Source organism: Phalacrocorax aristotelis, chromosome 2, assembly GCF_949628215.1.
Source record: "Phalacrocorax aristotelis chromosome 2, bGulAri2.1, whole genome shotgun sequence".
Lineage (NCBI taxonomy): Eukaryota > Metazoa > Chordata > Aves > Suliformes > Phalacrocoracidae > Phalacrocorax > Phalacrocorax aristotelis.
Genome location: NC_134277.1, coordinates 90,113,799 through 90,137,257, shown reverse-complemented (window position 1 = coordinate 90,137,257; position 23,459 = coordinate 90,113,799). Strand labels below are relative to the sequence as shown.

The window sequence follows — 23,459 nt, the reverse complement described above, 5'->3', positions numbered from 1 at the left end:
TTGCACTTGCAAAAATGATGGAATTCAGATTTTTCTCATCTGCCTGCAGGATGTTATCTTAGCACACCCATTTGTGTTTTTCCACTGGACAAAAGTCTGATATTTGTGATGCGATTTAAACTTGGGTCTGATTAGTGCAAAAGGGAAATCATTTGAGCAATAGCTTCTTGTTTCCTCCTCAAACTTTTCATGATATAAGCTGTGCTTTTAGTGATGATTCAGCTACAAGTATAGAAGAGGTGGAGGTCAGCATAATCAGTCCCAATTACACCAGGTTTTTCAGGGCAGGGTCAGACAGCGAATACAACTGAAGTTCAGCTTTATGTTCCGTTCTTGGTGGGTTTTATTTCACAGATGGCATTCATCTTCAGCAGAGGCAGCTCTTCATAGTGGGTATTGAAATGTCTTTGCCTTCTTAAATACAGTGTGATGTTTGTATAAATCTAAATTGTCACGTGAACAGTTGTCCTTATCAGCAACAAATATCCTCATATTTAAAAACAATAAAAATCTGAATGAAGTAGTAAAGGAAACAAACTCAAAAATTGCAGCTGCTTTAGTTCTTGAGGTAGCTCTGGTTGAAATGAAGCTTTGTGTGTGATCATAGCTGAAAGTAAATGTGACATCTTGATGAAAATCTGCTTAACCTTTTTAAAATGCTCTAGTGGTGAAAGTAAACACCATCCCTGAACTTCCTCTCCCTGTATTTTGTTACTTCATTGAAACCTGATACGTTCCTTGTAAACCCTTACCAGGGCCACTGATTAATTCTTTTTGGCCTCCTCCAGTTCTCACGCATTTTCTGATGACAGAGATTCAAAAAGGAGTAAAGAGGAAAAAAAGAAGTGAGAGAGAAAGCGAAAGCCCACAGATTTAACTACTTACCTCTTTTACATTCACCTCTTATGTATCTACTGAAACCCATTTTGTGAACTTAATTTGTTCATTTTAAAATAGGGATTTGTGTATAACTGAAATGTTCAACTGACTTTCATGAGCAGCAGAATTGTGGAGTAGTCCCTAGTAGGTCTGTTTTCAACATATAATTTATAGAAGGTTTCATTCCTACTTCAGAATGTTTTCATAAAATGTAGAAAAAGAAGTCTCAAATGTGAATAGGTTATTTAATCCTTCTCCTTGCCCAGTGGCAGGACCAAGTGTAGTTGAAACATCCTCAATAGATGTCTGTCTAACCAGCTCTTCAAATTCTGGAGCTTCTACACCTTTCCTAGAAGATCTGTTCCCCTCAGTTCTTATCGCTGGGGAATATTTTCCCTATTGCCCAACTTAAATATCCCACAATGCAATCTAGGCCTGTGAATGCAGTTCACAGTGGATGTGAATAAGGTTTACTCCTTTCCTCTTCATTACAGCCTTCCAGGCACCTAAAGGTTGTTGCCTTCCCTCCCCTCAGTTATCCCTTTAATAGGGCAAACAAATCCAGTTTCTTCCATTGTGGCTTGTAGGCCATGTTTTCTAGACCTCTGATATTTTGTTGTCATACTTTCTCCAGTTGGTCCAGGTGATATTCTGTAACATTACGCTTTGGCAGCGTTATGTTTCTTCTTAAGTTGAATTTGACATTTCAGAGGATCTTGGAATATAATGTGCAATTGCCCTTTTACCTTTACGTTTCCCAAAGTTTATTTAAAAAATCTAGTTACTGGAGATCAGATAGAATCAGCAATTAACTCTGTTCTGTTGTCTACCAGTGCTGGACTGGAACTGTCTTTGCTGTTTAATTGATCTCTCACCACTCCATTCTATGCAGTAGTTTTCCTACTTTCATGCATTTAACTGAAATACAGAAGATCTTCGTTAAAGTACAAGTTATTTTTGATTTGCTGTAACCAGAGTCTAATAGAAGTCAGTAGTATTTATCTTTTTCTTTCTAAAGTGAGAAAAAGATGATCTCCTCCTCTGGCACTTTAAATGACTACTGTAATTTAAAATGCTTTCATGTTTTAAATATTTTTAATACAGTTTGGCTGTCTGCATAGGATACTACCCCAGTCTAGGAAAAAAAAAATGACTGCAACACTGATGTCCTTTAGTTACTTACTGGGAAGTTTGCAAGGTCCCCGAAATCTTGTACCCTGGAACTGCAAAGATGTATATTGTGTCAGCCTTTTTGTAACTTTAGATACCTCCCTCTTAACACCAGCTAAGGCTTTTGTTGCAACTGCTTGTATTTGAAGGCTCTTTCATAGTCTTACTCTTTTGACTGCATAAGAATCTTCTGCTTCCACCAACATGCATTTGTGGCTGCTCTGTATTTAAATAAACTAACTGTTGCCTTTTTCCTGCACTGTTATTTATATTCAGTGCTTTTGATTTCCTTTTTACTAATGAAGTAATGAAATCTGATGGAGCAAAGAATTGCAGCTGACTTTTCCCAGATTCATCACTTTGAATACCCAAAACCATCCTGTAAACAATTTCCTCAGGAAGCATTCCTTTTCCTCTGTCATTTGCATTTGTGGCATCCTTAGTCTTTGTCAGATATTCTTGTTAAAAGTATCTCAAAATGCATTTTATACTCTTAAATATCATCCTGTTTCCTTCTTTCATGTGTCTCCCTGCCAGTAAATCACTCTTCTTCCATGCCTCTTTTCATCTCTTGGGGCATCTCCTACATTTCTCATGTACACCTTTCTTCTTTTAAGGTACACTTTTTTTTCAGTACAATCTTCCAGTGAGATCTTCCACCCTATAAAAACCAAGACCAGTTTACTGTTTGAGAATGTATCAGTTTGACTACTACTACTGTATTCCTTTTGAGTGGTTAGTCAGATTAATGCTTGTAAATATTTGTGAGTGTCTGGTCCTATTCAAACTTTATGCACCTTTCTTATCCCCATTTCCCATTTTTTCAGATGGCCATTAAGGGCCATTCAATAAGAACATCAAAAATGTAAAACAACCTGCCTGCTACTCCCCCCAGATAGCCTGTGCAAAGGATGAACTCTTTAGAAAACACTAAAATATGAAAGTTAAAGTCAAGTCCAGCTACCATACATTCTCAGCTTCTCACTGAGGCTGAGGAGCTGCTCGGAGAGATGAGAGTCTCTTTGCCTATGGCAAATGCAACAACAGCAGGAGGCTTCAGTCATGTTCATACTGGCTGGGTAAATGTTACGGGCCATGGTTTGTTATGGGTTATGACACAGCACAAATAGGCATGGAGGCATAAGCTTACTAAGCCGAGTTCCTTCTAAGTTCTTTAACTAAGCTAATCAAAGAAATTCTGTAAGGAAAGTAAGCCTTGATTTAGTACTAAACATTGTATGTGAGCATCCTTGCATGGTTAAAAGGGGAAAAAGCCAACACAAAAGTAATGTTACCTTTAGAAAAAGGGAACTACACAAAAATGAGGAAACTGATTGAAAACAGCATTTAGGAGATAACTTTAAGTCTGAAGAGGCAGGAAGGAGACATGGAGACTATTTACACCACCACAGGAGAGGCTCAGAGGACAAGTATATTTATTTAAAATATTGTAAATAGACCGAAAGAGAAAATCTTATATACACCAAAAGAGATTGCTAGGAATAAAGAGCATAAGAACAGCCACTGTGAGACAAAGGAAATTGCCATCTAGCCCAATATCTTTTTGCTAACCAGTAGCTTATGCCTATGAAAAAGTGGAAGAAATAATCTTAGCATGTAGTGATACTTCCCCAATAATCTGTCTGAGCACAAAGAAATCTGTGGCTCAGTTACTTAATGAACCAGAATTAATGTTGTTGCATTTAAAACAGCTTGACAAATTTTCCACCTGTGAATTTGTGTACTGTTTTTTGAGACAGTGTAAATTTTTGACATCCACAAGTCCTGTGGCACACTTTTTCAGCTCAACTGCATATGGTGTGAAAAGTAATTTAATTCTGTTTGTTTAAGTCATTGCCTGCAGTTTTATTTGATGCCCACTTAAGTCAGTCTCAAATGGTCTAAAGCCTGGATCGCTGTATGCCTATTGTGAAGTTTCTTCCTTGCTACTGTAATTGGATTTTTCAAATTCAGCAGCTATCAGCTTTCTCATTGCAGGTCATCAAATGTGACTACTCAAGCAGTAATACAATACCAAATTTCTGTAGCATTTTTTAATTTTCTGCTTTTAGCAGATAGTGGAAAATTACTCTGTTGATGACTTTACACAGGATAATGAATTTTCAGGCTTTACTGACGGCTGACAATCCCAAACATTCTTGTAGCATTGAGTAGGAAGATTCCTGTAGTTTTTAGAAAACAGTGTAATATTGGGGTGGGTTAGCCATTGCCCACAGCCAGACTTCCACTCAACTAATCACTCACTCCAACTCCACCCCAACCCCAGCAGGAAAACAGGAGAAAATAGGAGAAAAACAGGGATGAGAAAGCTCATGGGTCAAGACAAAGACAGGGAAATCACTAACCATTTACAGCGGTGGGCAAAGCAGACTCAACTTTGGGAAAACTAAATAACGTAGCTTTGGCTAGTGAGAAGCAAAAAGACAGATATTTAAAGCCACACCTTTCCTCCCACCTTTCCGAGGCTCACTCGGAACTTCACTCCTTCACTCCCAACTCCTCTGCCTCCCCTCAAGGAGCATGGTGGGGATAGAGGCTTGGTCAGTACACAGCGATTCCTCTCTGCTGCTGCTCCTTCTTCTTCATGGTTTTTCTCTGCTCCAGCGTGGTGTCTCCACAGGCTGCAGTTCCTTCAGGCATACCCATTGCTCTGGCATTGTTCTCTATGGGCTGTAGCATGGATATCTGCTCCAGCATGAAGCTCCTCCTTCTCCTCTGTCCTTGGTATTCCCTCAGCTGTTTCTCACAATTTTTTGTTCCTCTCTCTGTCCAGCATTTCCTGTCCTCTCTTACACGTATTTTCCCAGAGACAACACCAGCTTTGCTGATGGACTCAGCTGTGTTCTGCAGTGGGTCTGTTGCAGACCCACAGAGGCCACCTCTGCAGCTCCTTTGCTGTCAAAACCCTGCCACCCATGCTCAGTGCAAACATAAATATCACAGAAGAGAGGTGGGCACCGTATGGGCTGACAGTGGTGGGGGAGGCTGGAAGGGAGCTCTGGGTGACACCTGGTGGGTACGCTGCATTGTGTGTCCTGTGAAACCATGGCCTCGGTGTTCTAAGTCCTTTCTACAGCTTTTAACAGTCCATCTTTCTCCTATTTATTACAAATAACTTTGTGTCATCAGAAAAAATTGGCTCTGTTAATTGTTCCTGTTCATTTTGTCATTTCACTCTAAAACCTGTTAGACTGTGACATTAATTTGTACCAACTTCTTTGATTCATACACCCGAATTAATGGGTTTGCATCTGCCCAGTCTCTGCTTGTTGGCAGGAATGCAAGAAGTTACCTAGCTTTTTGGCAGTGCATCTTAATCTCCCTTTGGCCCCGCCAGCTCTGATTAAACTCCCTGATAACAAAAATGCTTTGCTTCTATTGCTCAGAGAAAGTTGCTTCTCCAGAACTTTTTTGCATGCCTTTTAATGATTTTACGCTTTTCTCTATTTCCTGCATTTGGAAAGAATGTCAGTTTTGGAAGACTGCCTTTCTCCAGTCGCATATGTGATCCTTTAGAAATCCTCTAGCCAGAGTAGATCCTGACACCTGCCTTCCATCCCAAGCTATATTGGCTACTGTGATCTTTCAAATGTGAGAAAGCTGAAGGAAAATATAGATAAAACTTGGCTTTGTTAAATTCACTTTGCTCTGTAGGTCACATCTGTTTTTGTGCATGAGTCAGTCTGTCACAGACACCTTTAATAATGCCCTTTACAGCATTGAAGGGAACCCTCAGGCAGCCCAGGGCTGATATGCTGCAACAACTGAGCTACATTTCTTTTTTAAATTAATTTAAAGAAAGGCCTAGTGCTCATATGGATTATGTGCAGCTGTATAACGATTCACACTCACAACACTCTTTAAAAGCACAATTACGGTAGAGGTTTACTCCAGATGAGTAACTCCTCATCTCTGATTTTGCAGTGTAGAGATTACTGGACAAAATCTGTCTGTGAAGAATGGAATTTTAAATTAATAACAACTCCATTTTCTCTCCATTTTTACAACAAAAATTTGTACCGGTAGTCTACCTTCACTTTAAGATATTCTTCCAGGTTATTTTAAAATGCATCCTTGCATGGTCATCATTGGTTTTCTGTATTGGATTATATTATATATAGGAGTGTATATATTAGGTACCGTAGGGAGAAAAAAAAATATGTTCAGCTTGTTCTAGTAGTTATAAAAATAGAAGACGGAAGGGTTAATGTGCCTGGGACTGTTACTGTGACATGCAACTACTGTGCAAATATGTCCAAGGATGTCTGGGGGGTTTTATTGCTTTAATAAGGTAATTTTTTAAAAATCACAAGCTTTTGGTTTTCTTTTTTACCAATTTTTAATGTTAAATCTTTCTTTTGTATGTGATCTTTTGTTGCTCTGTTAATATATGCCTTCCTAATGGGAGTTGATTGCTTATCTTGTGGATGTCCTGTGATAAACTTTTTCTCCATTTTCCTCATTTTGTGTAAACTGCAGAGCTAATTTTTCTTCCCCATATGCATTTTCTAGAGTTCTTGTAAATTAATGCATGCATCTTCAATGAGTTTGAGGAACAGATGATATGTCATAACCCAATTTAGAATCAGTGGCATATGAATAACATATTGCTGTTAGCTGAAGTCCCATTAATTTTTGCATATAAAATGCAATTAAATATTATTGTTGTTGTTAGTGTTTTTGTCCAAGCTCTCTGCAAGGATTCTCAATGAAGCCAACAGACTATCATTGAAAGGCTGTGAAATGCTATAAATAGATGTACTATAGCTTACTCATATAAATCATTGCGCCAGTTTCTTCCTAAGTTTTTTCATTCAGTTAAAGTTATTATCCAGCCTGTCAGAGACATAAGTACGTTGTTGCATAGCATAGCATACATTAGCATTTTAAAGATATGACTGGCTGAAGGTGAATTGGTTGACAGGTGTGAACAGTATGAATGAAGATGCACCTAAGAGAAAAGGAAGTGGGAGTGCCATAGCGTAATATGTCTGGAATGCAAACATGGATGCACTAGGTGAATCTCAGGTAACTCTGATGGCAGCTAAGTAAAACTGAACATGTTTGGGATGCCTTAAAATGCAGGTGGTTGCAAGATCTGCAAAATTTATGGTATACTGTCAGGGACATACTTTAAAAAAAAGAATGAGGTCATCTTGATGCTTGTTGAAAGTTTGGTAAAAAAACCATGTATGTTGTGAATGTGTGTAGGAAAATAGCCATCCATTTGGAGGAAGAGAGTGACTTTTCTAGATTATGATAAAAATGTAGAAGCCATGTGATAAGGGTCTGTTAGCCATAGTGATGATTTCCAGTGATTTCCAGAAAAAGCATGCTATTGTTTTCCATACTAGTAGGAGTGAACTAGGTGATCAGTCTCAGCAACAAGAAAAAAAAAATCCAATGCTATGGAAATGGATAAAGACTTCAACCCTTTTGGGATCTTACGTAAGCAACGAGGTGGGAGAACTAGACAAACTGTGGACTATGGAAAGCCATGAGAGACAGGGTGAACTTGTAAGAGATGGAGGGAGCTGAAGGAGTGGCTGCAACGTGTGGCACTGCTGAAAGTAGACTGAAAGTTTTCAAAAGATTCAATATCCTTTTAACTCCCAAAATCACATTAAAATGTGACCCTGTTCATTGACATCACTGTTAAAATCCAGAAAGCCCTTACAGCATGCACCAAAGGATTTTTATCCTTTACAGGTATCACCCTGAAGATGACTCTGATCCTTATGGAGCATTATAGGGGATCCCTCAAACCTTGTTTCAGAAAGCTTCAAGTTGATCATGAATTCATCTAGCTCAGTGGTACTTCTGAGATTTAAAAACATGATAACATGTGAAATCCTCACTGAACATGATTAAAAGACATTCAGAAAACTCTTATTAAATCATTATAAACAGCTGTGGTGCAGGGGCAAAGTGGAAAAAGGAATAACGTGCACACACAGCAGGCTTCAAAACCGCCTTGCTTGCTATGGTTTCAGATCTGGAAAGGCTGTTGCTGGTGTAGCCTGGGCACCTTTGCTATGCGTAGGAAGGGCCAGCCATTTAGTCCATGAAAGTGCTTGACCAAAGTTCTCCCAACTAGCTTCTGGTACTCATTTCTGTATCCTCCTCCTGTCAACTTATGTAGCCTCTTTGTCCTCATAACCCACTTCAAAGGGCATTCTTCTGCCTCTTCTTCTGGGACCTGAATTCATTAAGAGATTTACCGTGGAATAGTAATTGTCAAGGAAGTTTGGTTTCTTTAGCACTCATGACAAATCTGATACAAGACTAGCATGTTTCAGTCATTGTCTTTGGCTAGTATATCACATTTCTTACAGCTAGAGAAACGCTGCATTGCTATTGGTTTCGAAGAAAGAACCGTTGCCAAAACTCTTGTATCTCTCCTGAGCATAAGCATAGACTCTACTTACCATTGTCGTCTTCTAAAAGTGACTCACTGCCTTCCTCCCTTTCCAGACGTAATATCTGAAACTTTCTTTCATAAATTAAACTCTTTCTCCTAAAAATATCACAACTAGTCATTTACCTGCAATGAGACACATTTTCACCAAGAGGAAGGAATAGTGGGTAGTGTAACTGAAAAATCTAGCACTAGCTGGCACGTAAGTCGACTTTATTATTTCTGAAATGCAGAAAGTCACTTGCAGTTCTCAGTACAGTGGCTTATTTTAAATGATACTGGAATTTCAACCTGTTAATATGGGTAGGTAATAAGACACATTTTTAAGAAGTAGGAAATAAAATAAAATTACTGGTATGATATGATGCAAGGTTTTAATTCCATGGAAATGTGTGCTTGAGTTGGTCAGGTGCTTAGCATAGCCTTAATGAATGAATCAGTTTCTTAGTCTGAAAAGCCCACATATTTAAAAAAAAAATTAAATTGCTCTCTAAAGAGGTTTTTTTTTGTGAGGTAGATTTGGCACTGGGAACATTCTGGCATCAGCTGCAGGGTAAGCGCAATGACAGCTCCTTCTGAGTCACTGCCTGTGTTAACACGGATGCAGGGTTGTTTACCCCTCAGTGAAAGATGTGCTGTTGAGCAAATTAGCAAACGGCACTGCGCGGGCTGCTGTAACCCCACCATACCCATTGCTTTGTGGTAATCCTAACTGGTGCAGTGTTGCCATTCTGCCCCCATTGCCACAAGTTCCCATGTGTCGTTTGTCTGATACCTCTATGCAGGGCAGTACCTATGCAGTAGAATATGCTTGTAAGGTTTTTTTTCATTCAGAAAGGGTGATTTTAGCTTCTCAACTGTAGAGCTGTGGCGTTGGGTTAATTGCATTTTTCGGAGGAACTAGACATGATGTAGGATAACTTATATTTGAACATTATATAGCATCCATTGTTGAATACGCTGTATTACTGAAATGAAAGGATTGATATATAGATATAAAAGAATACTGTTGTAACAAATTACAGCAGAATGAGAAGATGGCATGGTAGGTTTTTGTTAATTTGTGTTTTGATTTCATTTTAATTTCATTATGCTAGTCTCAGCTTTAAGAAGCTTGAAAAACACAAATTTAAGGCATGCTGTCATATCTGTGTCCTTTAAACTTATAAGTTGGTATACAGTACTTAATTTTATAAATCACAAATAGAACAAAGTTAAGCACTTGTTCGGAAAGGTACCTCTAGTCATGCCTTGAACACACTTAAGTTACTCACTCTTGTGGGTCGTGTTGGGTGAATTCAAGCACCTGTTGATACAGAATATAAGTACATATGAAAAGAAATAGTAAAAGTTTTAAAGGACTAGGCTGTGTTGTGGAGCTTGCCTGCTTTGTCTTCTTGGAAGTACATGAAAATGTTAAAAATCAGTCTTAGGAAAGCATCTTTCCCTCCACTGTTGAAAGCAAAGTATCAATTTAGTTGATTCTAGACCAGCTAGTTGTGCTCACAGGAAAAAGAAAAAAAAATGCAAAAGAAAAAAAGGAACAGAAAGGCATTCAATTTAATCCATTCTTAATATTTAATACCTTGTTATCCTGTATGCAAATTGGTAATAGAGTAATTTTAAATAAGTGCAAAAGCATCTGAAATTTTGCTTAGATGAAAGGGGATACTGAAAATTTTGAAAAATTAAAAGAAAAAAATATCTTTTTGGCAAATTAAATTAGCCTTGAAAAGAGAAGTGTTATTGCAAGTTTAACAATTACTAGAAAGAAGCATGAAGTATTTTCTTAACTGTATTGAAATGAACTGGTTTGTCTTTTTCAACGTAAGTTCATATGCCAGAATTATGCCACGTGATTCTCCATAGTACATATAGCAAATAATTTCTTTCATGCTTTTGCGTTCATTGTGGAAGAAAAGAGTATTCCACATTGATGGATGCCTCATTACAGCATTTATCTCAAAGTTGAGCGTGAGGACGAGACGTCAAGTAATAGATAAACGAAATAAAATAATCCATAATAAATCCTCATGTCCGTGTATTCAGCAGAGAGTTCTAAGGAAACTCAGGAATGAAACAGCTGAAATGTTGCTGCTACCTCTTGTGTGGAGTCTCTCACCAAGAGTTGTGCTGATACTGCAGGATAGGCGGGAGGCAACTGTGATGCCAGTTTTGGCAGAGCTCCAGGAGAGACCAGAGGACTACTACAGACTTAGAAACCCAGGGTCTGCTTGGGATGTATTAGCGGAAGTAGAATATGAGATCAGTGCACATTTGGGTGAGGGTGCAGTATGGAAGAAGAATCAAGACAGCTTTTGTAGAGAAAAAACTAGGAATTCTCTGAAGGTTTCAGCGATCCTGTGAGTGAGAATGAGCTACTTGATATGGGCGGCCTGGATTTCTGGAAGGCATGATCCCTAACAAAAGGGTCTTGAAGAAAGTAAGCAGTCATGGGACAGGACAAATGTCTGCATGATCAAATATTTTTAACTTGATTAGTTCTCACCATTGAGAATTTTTAAAAAATTTTTTAAAAAACTCCCTCTCATGTCCCTTTAGTTTTCTTTTACGCTCGGATTATTTTTCAAGTAACTTTCTGCATTGCTCCAAAAAGCAAAGATTTGAGTGAAAGCTGGTTATCAACCATAAAATACGTACAAGTCCTAGAAGCAATAATTTGTTGTTGGAGCATGTTCCACCAGTCTGCAGAGTGTTATTCACGGAAGCGCTTTAGTGTTGCATAGTACACGATAGCGTGGAGATCTGTCAGCTTTACAGTGAGCTTTCTGCTACCGAAAGTAAATCCGTAAATAAATTAGTTATGTAAGATATTTTTAGATCTCTATTCATGTATAAAATAAAGCCTGAGTATGCAAGTATACAGATGGTATTTTATGTACATTTCTAGACGATGAAAAGAATTCTGAAAGAGTAATTTGACTGGAATTCATAAGGTGCAGGTTTGCTGGGTTTTTTCCTCACTTTACTGTAGCCAGATGTATTTGTTTATGTAATAACATGGATATTCAGGGTAGGGCCAATTGTTACTGTAAAACTAGCAGCAGGCATTCTCCTTGCTTCTTCATAAAAATGTTTCTGGCTAGTGTTTGCAAATAACAACTATGTTTACTGCTACATCTTGCAGTGTAGCTTGGGCCCCAGCTTTTACTGTAGCTGCATGCTTTCTTGTTGATCATTTTAAAAAAAAAAGCAAAACCATCAGATTTAGGTAACTGAAGGTATTTTAAAACTGGCCAGCTGTCACAGCCATTTTTCCTTTCTGTCTTCTATATCACACTGAAGAAACGTGATTTCCAGTTCCTCCTGAGCCATATTTTGTTCCTTTCTGTTTACTCCCTTCTTCTTCACTGGAAGCAGAAACACAGTAATACCGTATTGCATACCCTGTTGGATTTCTGTACCACTTGACTGGAAAAAGTACATCTGGGGAGTCATCCTTTCAATATGCTGATGTTAGATACTAGAAACAAATGTGAAGAATGCAAACGTGAATCCAGAAGTTGTGCTGGAAGATGCCAGGTGACTGCTCTGGGTGGCTATTACTGTCCCGAATCCAATGAATTTTGCTCTTCTGTAGGTTTGCCAAAGAAAGATGGACCAGTTGCACTGCAACAGCTGTCAGTATTTCAGCAGACCAAAGTGCCAGGCTTCTTTGGAGACTACACAAGGAAAAGGATACAGGAGAATAGCAGAGGAACTGATATCACACCAAACAGATAAGATGCAGACCTCTATCTGCCAAGCATTAAATAAGAATGGCCTTGTGCATGTGCAGTGTCATTCTTTGACAGCAGTTGTTACGAAGGGATAACCTTTTGCAATAAAAGTTTCTCTTGATTCACACAAATATGAAACAACCTTTTGCCCTCAAATATTTTATAGAATTTGCTCATTTCATGGGCTGCAATTCATACAGGAGTAGGAGTAGCTGCAAAGGCTTAACCTTGCTGGATCACTGACAAAGTTCATTCAAACTTTAAATGGCACTTGGTGTGATGGAGCATGACTAGCATAGGTCCTTGGGTGGAATAGCTACCAGTCTCAAAAAAATTGGGTTTTATTTACAGCACAGTTAACTTATTTAGAATAAGTTAACTTATTTATAACTTATAAGTTAACTTATTTTATAACTTATTTAGAATAAATTAACTCTTCAGCTAAGGAAAACTCAGAATTGCTGATGAAACAGTGGAAATACCAAGACTTGAAAATAAACGTCTCATTGAGTCCTTGCAGGGCAGAGTTTCCTCTAACCTTCTTTTAGAAAGCTGTTCAGCAGCTTTCAGTGGTTTGCAGCATTGGAACAACCTCAGCAAGTTCTTTCTGGGTCTCTAGGAAATCTTCCTGACACCTTCATGCCTGGTTGACAGTCTGCTATGCAGAAGTCAGTTGCAGTGCAGCAAACTAATATTCCACTTCTTTGTGCTCTCTCCTGGCTTGCCCCATCGTGTCTTCTGAACAGTTCCTTCTGCTGCACCTCACAGTGGCTCTTGTTTATATGGATCCACTTGACTCAGAGTGCAGCATTTGGAGAATAACATTTGGTTTTCCTTTCTTCCCTCCAGTCACACCCCTTGGGGAAAAAAAAAAACAACAATAGTACTAAGATCGGAAACTGCAAACAAGTGAGTTCTGCAGTGACCCAAACTGAATATATATGGCATTTTCCTGTAGGAAGGCCCTGATTCATCAGGGCATGTCAGTGTATTTAGCACATGTTCTGTGGATTCTTGGCAAGACTTAGCATTTGCATGTTGCTAAGCTGTGCTGGATGTGGCAATGCAAGTGCTCCTGAATGCAGATACGAGGTTGTCATGGGGAGGGTGACCATTTTAAGGTGTGCCTTGGAGGCTTTACCAAATCAGAATTGAAAAGTAAATTGGCTCCCGTTGGCTTATTAATAGCAATAGTGTGCTAATAAAAAAAAAAATATCTATTTCAAAGCATTTCTTACTACTAGTGGCCGCAGCCCATCAATGTCCCAGGCTGGAGCAGGGACACTGAGAAGAAGGGCAGCAGAAACCATTAAGCATAGAGCAGCAGAAGTGGTTAAGCACAGGGTTGCAGAAACAATCATAGATAGCACCTCAACTTCCTACACTACCTGTCGCCTCGTCATGGGCATTTTGATGGACTGAATATAATCCACAGCAAAGCTAAGGAAAATTGTGTTTGGAAATGTGGAGGATAGATTGTGTGTTTGTTTCAGTGTTTGTTTTCTTCTTTTATTTTTTCAAAACTGTGGTCAGCAATGAGAGGCTTATTTTTGTTTGCAATAAATTAATTGCATTAAAATTCCCTGACTCTAGACTGTTTTGCACACAACAGAGTTCCAGGCAAATAGAGGTGCCTCCTTGCAGCCCAGAGCTAAGCAGCTGGTGGCTCTGAGTACAGAATCATAAGCAACACCCTTTTCTGGGCATTTCCTCCTTATGTGGCCTCCCCTTTCAGCTCTAATTTTTCTCAATCGCATTTTTAAGATTCTGATTTTCTCTCTGCATTGCACACACAGTCTTAGTGCCTGTCCTCTTGGGATCTGCTTTCCCTAGATGACAAGGCATTTGAAAGTCTGGTATTTACCATCCCAGTCTTTCTGTGGATTAAGCTTGAATTTCTGTCTGCATCTGTATATGCCTAAATACCTCTGGAACCTACCATAGAAAACACTTGGGAAACTGTACACACAGTAATATGGAAAATGTTGTTCAAGAGTTTTAGAAAATAAAACCAAGATAATTCTGAAAGCTTTAACCCTTGCAATGATTGATGCTAAATTTTGTTTTGTGAAGTTAGGCCTGGAAATAAATGTTATGAATAGTTTATCATGTATCTGCTGTACAGTAAGTTACTGGTTTTTTTCCTGATCAGGTTCCTCAAAATAAAGAGAATTTGTTTTCAAAACTCTGTTTTTCCTGTGTTTACTTTCCAGTCAGAGCAAAGTTTTTTATTAAAAACTTTCTGTATTTAGTAGCTAGTGAATATAATAATTAAAGAGCAATGGGGAGATTTCTACAAGATAGTTATTCTGTGAATAAGCAAAAGATATTTCATTCCCGAGATAGAGATATAATGCAAATCATTCTTGTTGCCTTTTATTTAGACTATTGTAAGGAAACAAAAGGTCTGCTTAGGAATGCAATAGCAGTGTGTACCCTCCAGACATCTGCCTCTTCTTTGATTTCTACCTAGGGTGAGTCAGCTTCCTCTGTCTTCAAGGCTGGGAAGTGAGCTGCTGAATGAATAGTAACGCTTACTGCTGCTCAGAAAAAAAGTGTTAAAATACACAGCTTCCATCATTAAAATTTATCATCGCTGTTTCACAAGAAGTAGGACAGATCCGTACTGTAGGTTCACTTTTCATGTATATATGGATGAAATAAACTTCTTGAATCAACTTCTGCTTGAATAAACTGCTCCCTCCATTTAAATAGGATGTTGTGTGGACCAAAACTACGGTTACCTATCTCTACTCTTGACTAATCTAATGCAAAGATTGAGAGTCTTGATTCATTTATTGATTTTTCTTGCTCTCTTGACCTGCTTCTGACCCCTCTGTCTGACCCATTTTGAAGTGCTTATGACCCAACAGGCGTTGTTGGGTCGCTGATCCTCAGTTTTGATCCTTCTGTGTGGTAACTAACATTTGATTACACAAATATGTGGTATCTGTATGGTATCTGATAAAATATTGGAAAATTACCAATGAAATACAGAAAGACATCCATTCTTGGATGCTTAGTTGGTATTCTGTAAGCAGACAGATAAAACATCAGCAGGCAAAGTCTGAGGAAAACCAATGAGTTTCACACTAAATAGAAGATCATGGAGAAGCTATGCTGTCAATGTGCTTCAGGCATGATCCTCTAACTTAAGAGCAATGCTGTGCCTTGGAAATGCTTTTGGTTTTGCTTAGGATTTGATGCTTTCAACCACAAGGTTTGTCTCTAAATTGGGCTGCTGAACAGGAAATCTGTGCCTTTGAGGAAAGGGCTGCATAGATACGTTTCAAGTGGTACTCTCGAATAACTTCCATGACATGTCCCATGGATGGTTTGGAGGAAGGAAAAGATGTGAAGAGAGAGCTGTGAATGGTTTTGTTCATTTCTAGTGAAAAAATAGCATAAAACTCTTCAAAATGTGAAATGAGATTTACTGAAAAGAAAGGGTTTAGTGTTTAAAAGGATTATGTTGAGCAAATGCCAGCATTGTAATACTTCACCATTTTTAAAGGCTGATACAGTAATAAACATGCTAATGTCATCAAACAGATTCTTTGCAAAATGCTGCTTCTCTCTATTCAATGGAGGTCTTGAGATACATATAACTTAAAGCAAGAGTTAACAGGATCAGACTGAAGCAAACCTTGAAATTGTGTCAATTAATTAAAGCAGCTCTGGCTGTGTATGTCATTATGTTCTGGTTTTACTCTATTGTTTTCCTGTTTGATGACTTGGCTCTTGAACAGTGACAAGATAGGCACGTATTCTGAAGGTGTAGTGAGCCTCATTTGCAAAATTAGTCATAGACAGCCTGCATACGCAAACTCTAATCTGTGCATAAACATTAAGCATCCCCTAAGTTCCTTGAAGGAATTTGTCTTTGCCAAATACGTGGTGAGCCTGTGCATTTCAATGAGCTTTCAGACCCGCACACTGAAACCGTTGCAGCGAAGCAGCACTTTCAGGTAGCTTTAGAGTTATTTGGAGATGAAGGTGACCAGCTAGATGTTAACTGTACATTCTCAGAGCTATTCAGCAGCGAATGAGCTGGGCACACTGAGGGTGCAGAATGGTGCGTATTTAGGCTGAAAACCAGTATTTCTGTAGAAAGCCTGGGTCGGTTGTACCATTCTTGCTAAGGGAGCAAGTCATGCCGTCATGCCACAGATCTTTTGCCATTGCAAAACCCCCTCCTGCGGGCTTGGCTGGAGCTCAGGCCAGCCCAGGGAGGGCAGCCCCCCTCCCCTGGGCAGAGGCTCAGGGCAGCACCGCAGGGGGCAGGTCCCTGTCTGGCCCCTCCGGTGGGGGCAGCTTTGGCAGCTGTGCTGCTGCCGCTCGGCCTGGACTCGGCTACAGCCCCCCTGAAACCGCCGCCATGCCTGGGCCTGGCCACAGATGCCTTGGTCCAGCCCCAGTCCCCAACCTGCGACTGACTTCCCGGGCCTCCCTGGGCCTCACCCTGGCCCTGGCCCAGTCCTGGCTCCCTGTGGACATGTCTCATCACCACGGGCTGAGCTGGTGACCTGGGCCCTTGGCGGCCACCCTGGGCCTGCCCCACTGGGAGCCCCCACTGGGGGCTCCCTTTCTCACTGGAGCAGCCAGCTCATGCTGCTCCCGGACACCTACGGCTTGTCTTCTGAAAAACGTCTTCATGAGGGAGTTTGCATCCCATGGCTGGTGGAGCAGCAAGGACTGAGAGGATGGTGCTCTCATTCTGCTTGTGTGTATTGATTTTCTGGTTTTGATGTTGGCTGCTGGCATTGCCAGCCTTGAAACTTCACCCCGCAGGTGAATGATTTCAGGATCGTGAAGATAAAAAGTCTTATGGTGCTGTACTTGGGGGATTTGAAAAAAACCTCATTTTCCACAGGAAAAACAAAAAAAAGAATAGATGAATGTTGCTAGCAATGGGGAGCCTGTTAATGAACAGACAAGAGTTCATAATTCTGTCATCAGAAAAGATCTCAGCTGTGGCGTAAAGCCTGTACTAGCTACAAGTGACAGCAAAAGCAGCAATTAAATATGTAAAAGAAAGGTTCAATATGACAAAAGCTGTGATATGTAGGAGACTTCTTGATGTCAGGAAGACTCCTTGCTTGTTTTTTTCAAGGCCGATGACAGCATTTTGGAAGTATTCCAGGAAAAAAAGCCATCCTAACAAAGGAAGGGTCTGCCACTAGATAGGAAGCATATAAACAATCAGTATGAAATAGAAGATGCTGCTATGATGGTTTCGTATTTGGAAAGAAACAGAGTGATGTACTCAACAACTTTGTAGGCAACTGAGTCATATGAAAATGTTTTTCAGTTTTTAATGGAGGACAGGTTTGGATTAAGTAACTTTCCAAAAGCAATATATTTCAGTAAGATGTCTGATGCAATGATGCTGGGCATCCGGATTAAAAGTACTGACGCTGCTCCCCATCAAAAGAGCACAGTCTAATAGATTTTGAGTAGGGTAACTGGAAATTGTCAGTGGAGATGTTCAATGAATTGGCATGTGTGTTGTGTTCTGCAAGAACCAGTTCTATCCTTTATGCTATTATGTATTTTTTATTAATGATCTAGGAGATATGTGAAGACAATCACAGTAATTTTAAAAGAAAAGCCAAATATTGGTCCAACAGTGAATACAGTATTACAGAACGCTTTATAAACTGTATTCATCAAGACAAGGCATACCTTTATAATAACTGTCTGGAAAGTAATATTTCTAAAAGCAAAGAGTACGGGTCATAGAAGGCTGCAACTTTGAAAAATATTTTGGAGACATAGCAGACAGGGAACTCCTGAGTTCTTACAGCAAAGTTGCACAGTGTACGTCATGGACATATTGAGGGGAATAGGGCAGGAGGGTATGTGTGTGTCTCTTTGTTTACTGGAGCACAATGTTAGGATTTGTGTCAAATGAACTTTCAAAAAATGTTTGAAGGTTGTTGAGGGTTTAGAGAAGGGAGTGTAGAAAATATTTAGGAACAGGAGATTTAGGGAGCTAGGTCTGTTTACCTGATCAAAACTAAAATTAAGTTAGCTCATCAGTGTTTAACTTTACAGAGAAAAGTGCAGACATTAATCTTGAGCTGAGAAAGATATAACAGGACCAAGACTTCAAAGTAAGAAATACAGAACACATTTGTAACAGTTTTTAGCAGTTCAGCTGATTAACCAGTAGAACAAACAGCTAAGGAGTTGATGAATTCTCCACCTCTTAATGTGTCTGTAATCAAGATTGAATACCTACCTTGGTGTGTATGAGTAAAATGCAATTTATTGGTCTCAGTACCAGTAATAAGGTTGGTGGAGGTTACTAACATAGGCTAAATTTAAGAGGATAATGACGCCTAATTTTTAAAACCATCTCCCCTCCCAGTTAGGAGTCCAAGTTATCTTGGAGAAATAACAATTTGCAGCTGTTTATTCTAGTAGGTGTATTTAAGAGAATGTGCATGAGATCTGGGTAAAAAGTACCATAATTTGCCCAACAAGTATCCTGTTGATCACCATCTCTATCAGCCATGTGGCTGATTCATCGTTGTGTGATCAGGAATCACAAGATTCCTTTCTTGTAGGTTATTTCTTGGTACATTTCAAGGGCAGCTGATAATTTTACTCTGTCTATGTTTATTTCTAAACTCTGTTGTGAAGCCCCATGCATGTATAGGCTAATTGCTTCTAGAGCTCGTACTGCTGACTTATTGACCTGGTTTGTGAAACTTACTAAATAGATGATTAGACATATGCCACAGGAATTTGAAAACAGAGCCCAGCCCACAGAAAAGTAGAATTCAATATTCAGTGCCCCAAATTACATTGTAAGGGACCAATATATCCCTATATGGGATTATAGGGACAAAAATGTCCCTATATTACTTCACTGATCTACACATGTGTAGTTCTTCTGCAGACTTCTTCAACATCAGAAGCTCAACAGCAAAGATGGACATTTCTTCCAGTAAGACCAAAATCTGGACCTTTAGTTCCCTCCAGAGACTCCAGAGAGAGAGAGAGAGAGAGAGAGAGAGAGAGAGAGAGAGAGAGAGAGAGAGAAGAGAGAGACTTGCCCCTACAGGTGTTCAGTATTAGATTCTGTGAATCGCCTTGAAGGACAGTTTCTCTCCGCTGAGAGTCAGGCGCTAAGCTAATTTTTTAATATAGTGAGCCCTGTCAGAATACCTTTGTTTCTCCATGATGGCATTCTGTTGTCTATATTATTCACAAGATTAGATGGAAGAATATTTGGCCTTTAAATCTATAAATCCTTAGAATTATTTATGCTTTGGTAAAGAGAGGAGTTGATAGTCATGTAATCTTGTACAAATGAGTGCATCAAAATTGGTAGTTTACATAACAAAACAGGAATGAGCAAATAAATAAAGCATTATTGTCTCAAGCCAAGAACAGTTTGATCTGTGAAATATACACTTAAGAAAATATATATATTTTACCAAGCATTTGAGGGTATTTTCCTTGCTTACTGCATAAAAACAGCATGACCTCCATGGCACAAGATACTGCAAATGCGCTTGCCACCTTGCAAAAACCAATGTAGTCCTATGATCTTTGAGACATGCGAACTTACTCTAGCTAAACCAACATTCTTTATCAAGCTTTAGGGGAGTGATGAGTAACTGACAATGACTGCTGAAGTCATCTGTGTAATTTAGGGAAAACTCTGACGAGGAAATCAACTTGCATGTGAGAGTTTGAGAGAGCAGGAACTCAAGAAAGAGTTTGACAGATACCACTGAAAATCCTGTTAGAGAATCCAGGGGGAATGACTACTTGCTAGCCGTCTTCTGGCATCCAGGTGGACATGTTCTGAGAAGAGAGGAGTACTTAACCCTACAGGAATGAAAGACACTATAATGTATTCAGTATGGACTGTGTGCTCTGTCTTAGCCCTAGGACTTAAAGATCTCAGCTACAAGTGATCTGAGTATGAGGGGAAAGCGTAGCCTCAGAGAACATGTACAGTCAGGGAATAGTTAGTCTTGTGCGCATGAATCAGATGTCCTGGCTGTAAGGTCATGTTGGTAATATTTCAGGGAAAGACATTTGTGATTATCATAATTGCCACAGCACCACAGTTCCTCATCAGAAACTGTGCATCGAAGCGGGTACTGTTATTTTCAGTCTGAAGACTTTTAAATGCTGCATCTTGACCTGCATTCAGAATTACTTTGGCTTTTTCCTATGGATTGTAGCTCTGAGAGTGGCTTCTCTGTCTAGTACAGACAGACAAGTGTTTTGTCTCGAAGTCAGTGTCCTGTATGTCAGTTCACCTAGGTTTTTATGTGTAGATTTTTTGCTTTTTGAGAGAATAGTACAGAATGTATTATCCAATAAAAAGCCATCATAAGGAGCAGTCTTGATTTACTATGTTCCTTATACTGTTCCAGTCTGCAGAAGTGTCAGTGCACAACATCAGGCACTACAATCTGATCAGTAACTGGTTTTGATCCTTCCACTGTGCTCTTTTTAGCCACCAGAGATGACAAAACATGAAGGAAGAGGTCTTCTTAAATGCTTTGCACTTCTTAGGATCTTTTAGCAGAAAGAGAGGGAATAATATATTTGTAACCCATTTTGTATTTGGCTAGCTGACCGGCCCAGCCACAGTCTTCATAAACAGTTGAGATTCAGCTTCTTCCACATTGTCTTTTAGTGAAAGAAACCAAAATTAACAATATCTGCATGAAATGGAATATGTGACTTGATCACACAAGTAGTAACTTCAGGACTGAAATGTGAGCACCCACAGCCTGCATGATGGAGAGGGCGGCTGAAGTGTTTAGGTGTAGCTGGGCATGGCAGGATATTTTGCAGTGTGCTTCACCAGCTGCGGTTCTGTAAAGCCACCTCTGGTTGTAACCTTCTCTTTTGTACAGTGGAAATGGAGGAAGGAAAACATTTGGAGGGAAGTTCTGGTGTGGTGACAGCTTCACCGGGACATTTAAGCAGAATGGGATAGTGGTCTGGCCTGGAGAGAAAAGGGGGGGAAATGTCCTGTCTTTCCCACTGTTCTCTACAAATTAAGGGCATTCTGTTTTCCCTTTCCTCTGAAGATTTTTTAGCTTGTATTTGACTTTATGCTGCTTCCTCCAAAAATTTTTTATATTGCTTTTTCTATTGCTTTCTTAAAAAGTTTTATTGCTTTTCTCTTTGACCTTTTGCCAGCCTCTCTGGGTTTCAGAGACATATGCAGTAACCTGGACATTGAGTGTCTGTCTTACCGCGTGTCTGGAATCATGACGGAGTCATAGGAAGATAGTGAGCTAGCTGGCATTTACTAGCCATTGTACAACAGGAGCACAGTTAACCTCTTTGTTAACTATTTCATGATAATTATTAACAAGTGCTGACCTGTCCTATACATCACAGAAGAGCAACTTTCTGTTAGATAAAGAGCAGCTTGCAAGAGTAAGCTTGGAAATCCTTTGGGTTTTCAGTCATTCATTATAAGTTAGCAAAATACCTCCACCAGTGACGAGTGGACCACATTAGAAATGAAAATACATCAACCTCTTGTATGTGTACTTGCTAAAATGCCTAAACATACTGAATTAATCTTGCCTTTAAGAATTAAAGCTACATTAATATTTTGATGAAAAGTCAATTGTGTATATTCTTAGTTACAATGTGTCAGATCTGAGATCCTAGCAGTAGGAAAACAGTACATCTTTTATTCTTGCCTCCTTTAGTCAGGTTAGAGACAGATATGCTTTACCTTGAACACTTATTTTATAATGCACCTTACTGTTTATGTGATATGCCTTAGTATGCAAAATAAAGAGCAGTCTAGACATATGTGAATCGAAATTATGTTTAGATCACACCAAAGTGAAGGAAAAAGAAAAGAAAATTATTAGTTCAATATTACTTAGCAACAAAGCAAGATTCTGTCTTGATTCATTGAAACAGAGTTTTTTTCCAAAGTGCGTGCAAGGATCCGTTTGACAGGGACTCGTGTAAGTTACTGCTATGCTTGCAGGTACACAAATGCTATGGGGAGTGGGAAGGCTTCATTATATGTTACAGAGATAGCTGAGGCAGCTGCAAATTTCAGAGAGTCTATAGCCCTGTTACTGCCGTGCTGTACTCGAGGTCATTAGACCTGCACAGGACTAATTATCCCAGGCAGAGCTTGGATTAATGGTTACACTTCTTCTGGTACCTTCATGAATAGAACTGCAAACTCTGCAGAAATACATGTTGTGAACGAAAGAACGCACCACCGTGAGTAATACCTGCAGACCATGCACATTTTGAGGTCGTCGTCTTTTCTGGCATAGCTGTCTCTGACTCCATCGTGGGCTTTTACAGCTGCCTTCCCCCTTCTCCCTGATTCAGGGTTCTCGTTTTTGTGCTTAGCCAGAGTTAGCCTCTCCCCTCTGCCTATGAGAAAATGGGAAATTCTTGTTCAGTTTTGAGGTGGAGTGTGATCAGAGCAGGAAGGGGTTTTTTTTTCAGAGGTCTAGCTATTCCCTTGTTCATTCAGTTTTCCAGAGAAGTAGGAACTTCAGTGAAAAGCTGTCACAGGCAAAATTAAAATGTACTGATGTAAGAAAGCTTCACGAGGAGAAGACCGTGAGTGTAATACCAACAAAAGATAAGGAAAAACGTGTAGGTTTTTTTTTAAAAAAAATTAGTTTCCTTTTAGGTTAATATTTTCAGAAAACTTTAGTTTGTCAAATGCCATATTAAAGTAAGGGGAGAATATGTATCAAAATAGTCTGCAAAAGTCCAACATTTTCTATATGTTCTGTATCTTGATTTTATCTTTTCATTTTCAGTCTAACAACTGCTAAAACTGTGACCAAACATTTTAAATACATTGACAAAAATTATTTAGCCTACTCTTGCCTGAATTGGACTGCATTTCCCTGAAGTCCTCTGAATGGTCCTTGAAGCTCTTGTTTTATTTGCTAATCCATATTTCCTGCGTCTACTCAGATATTGAATGGATTACTGTACATAACTTCTTCAGACATTAAGTTTAGCTTAAGCGTTTTCAAATATACACAAAACATTGAAGAAGTTAGATATTACTTAGAAATATATGTATATTTCTGTTAAGTTCTTTGAAGGAACTGATTAATTTTGGAGGCCATACCAGGCAAAAGCCTGAGTGCAAGCCTCATCAAAACATTCTAGGATATTGACAATAGTGTATGCCTTGCGCAGTATTGCTTCCACACTAATTTAATTTTCCATAAAGAAATTGTAGA

At 39.2% G+C, this 23,459-nt stretch overlaps 1 protein-coding gene across 4 annotated transcripts in view; it reads left to right on the top strand.

Annotated features, from left to right (window-relative positions):
* ADCY2 (adenylate cyclase 2) overlaps positions 1-23,459 on the top strand; it is a 217,751-nt gene that overhangs the window by 113,419 nt on the left and 80,873 nt on the right. The gene's annotated exons all lie outside the window — the stretch shown is intronic.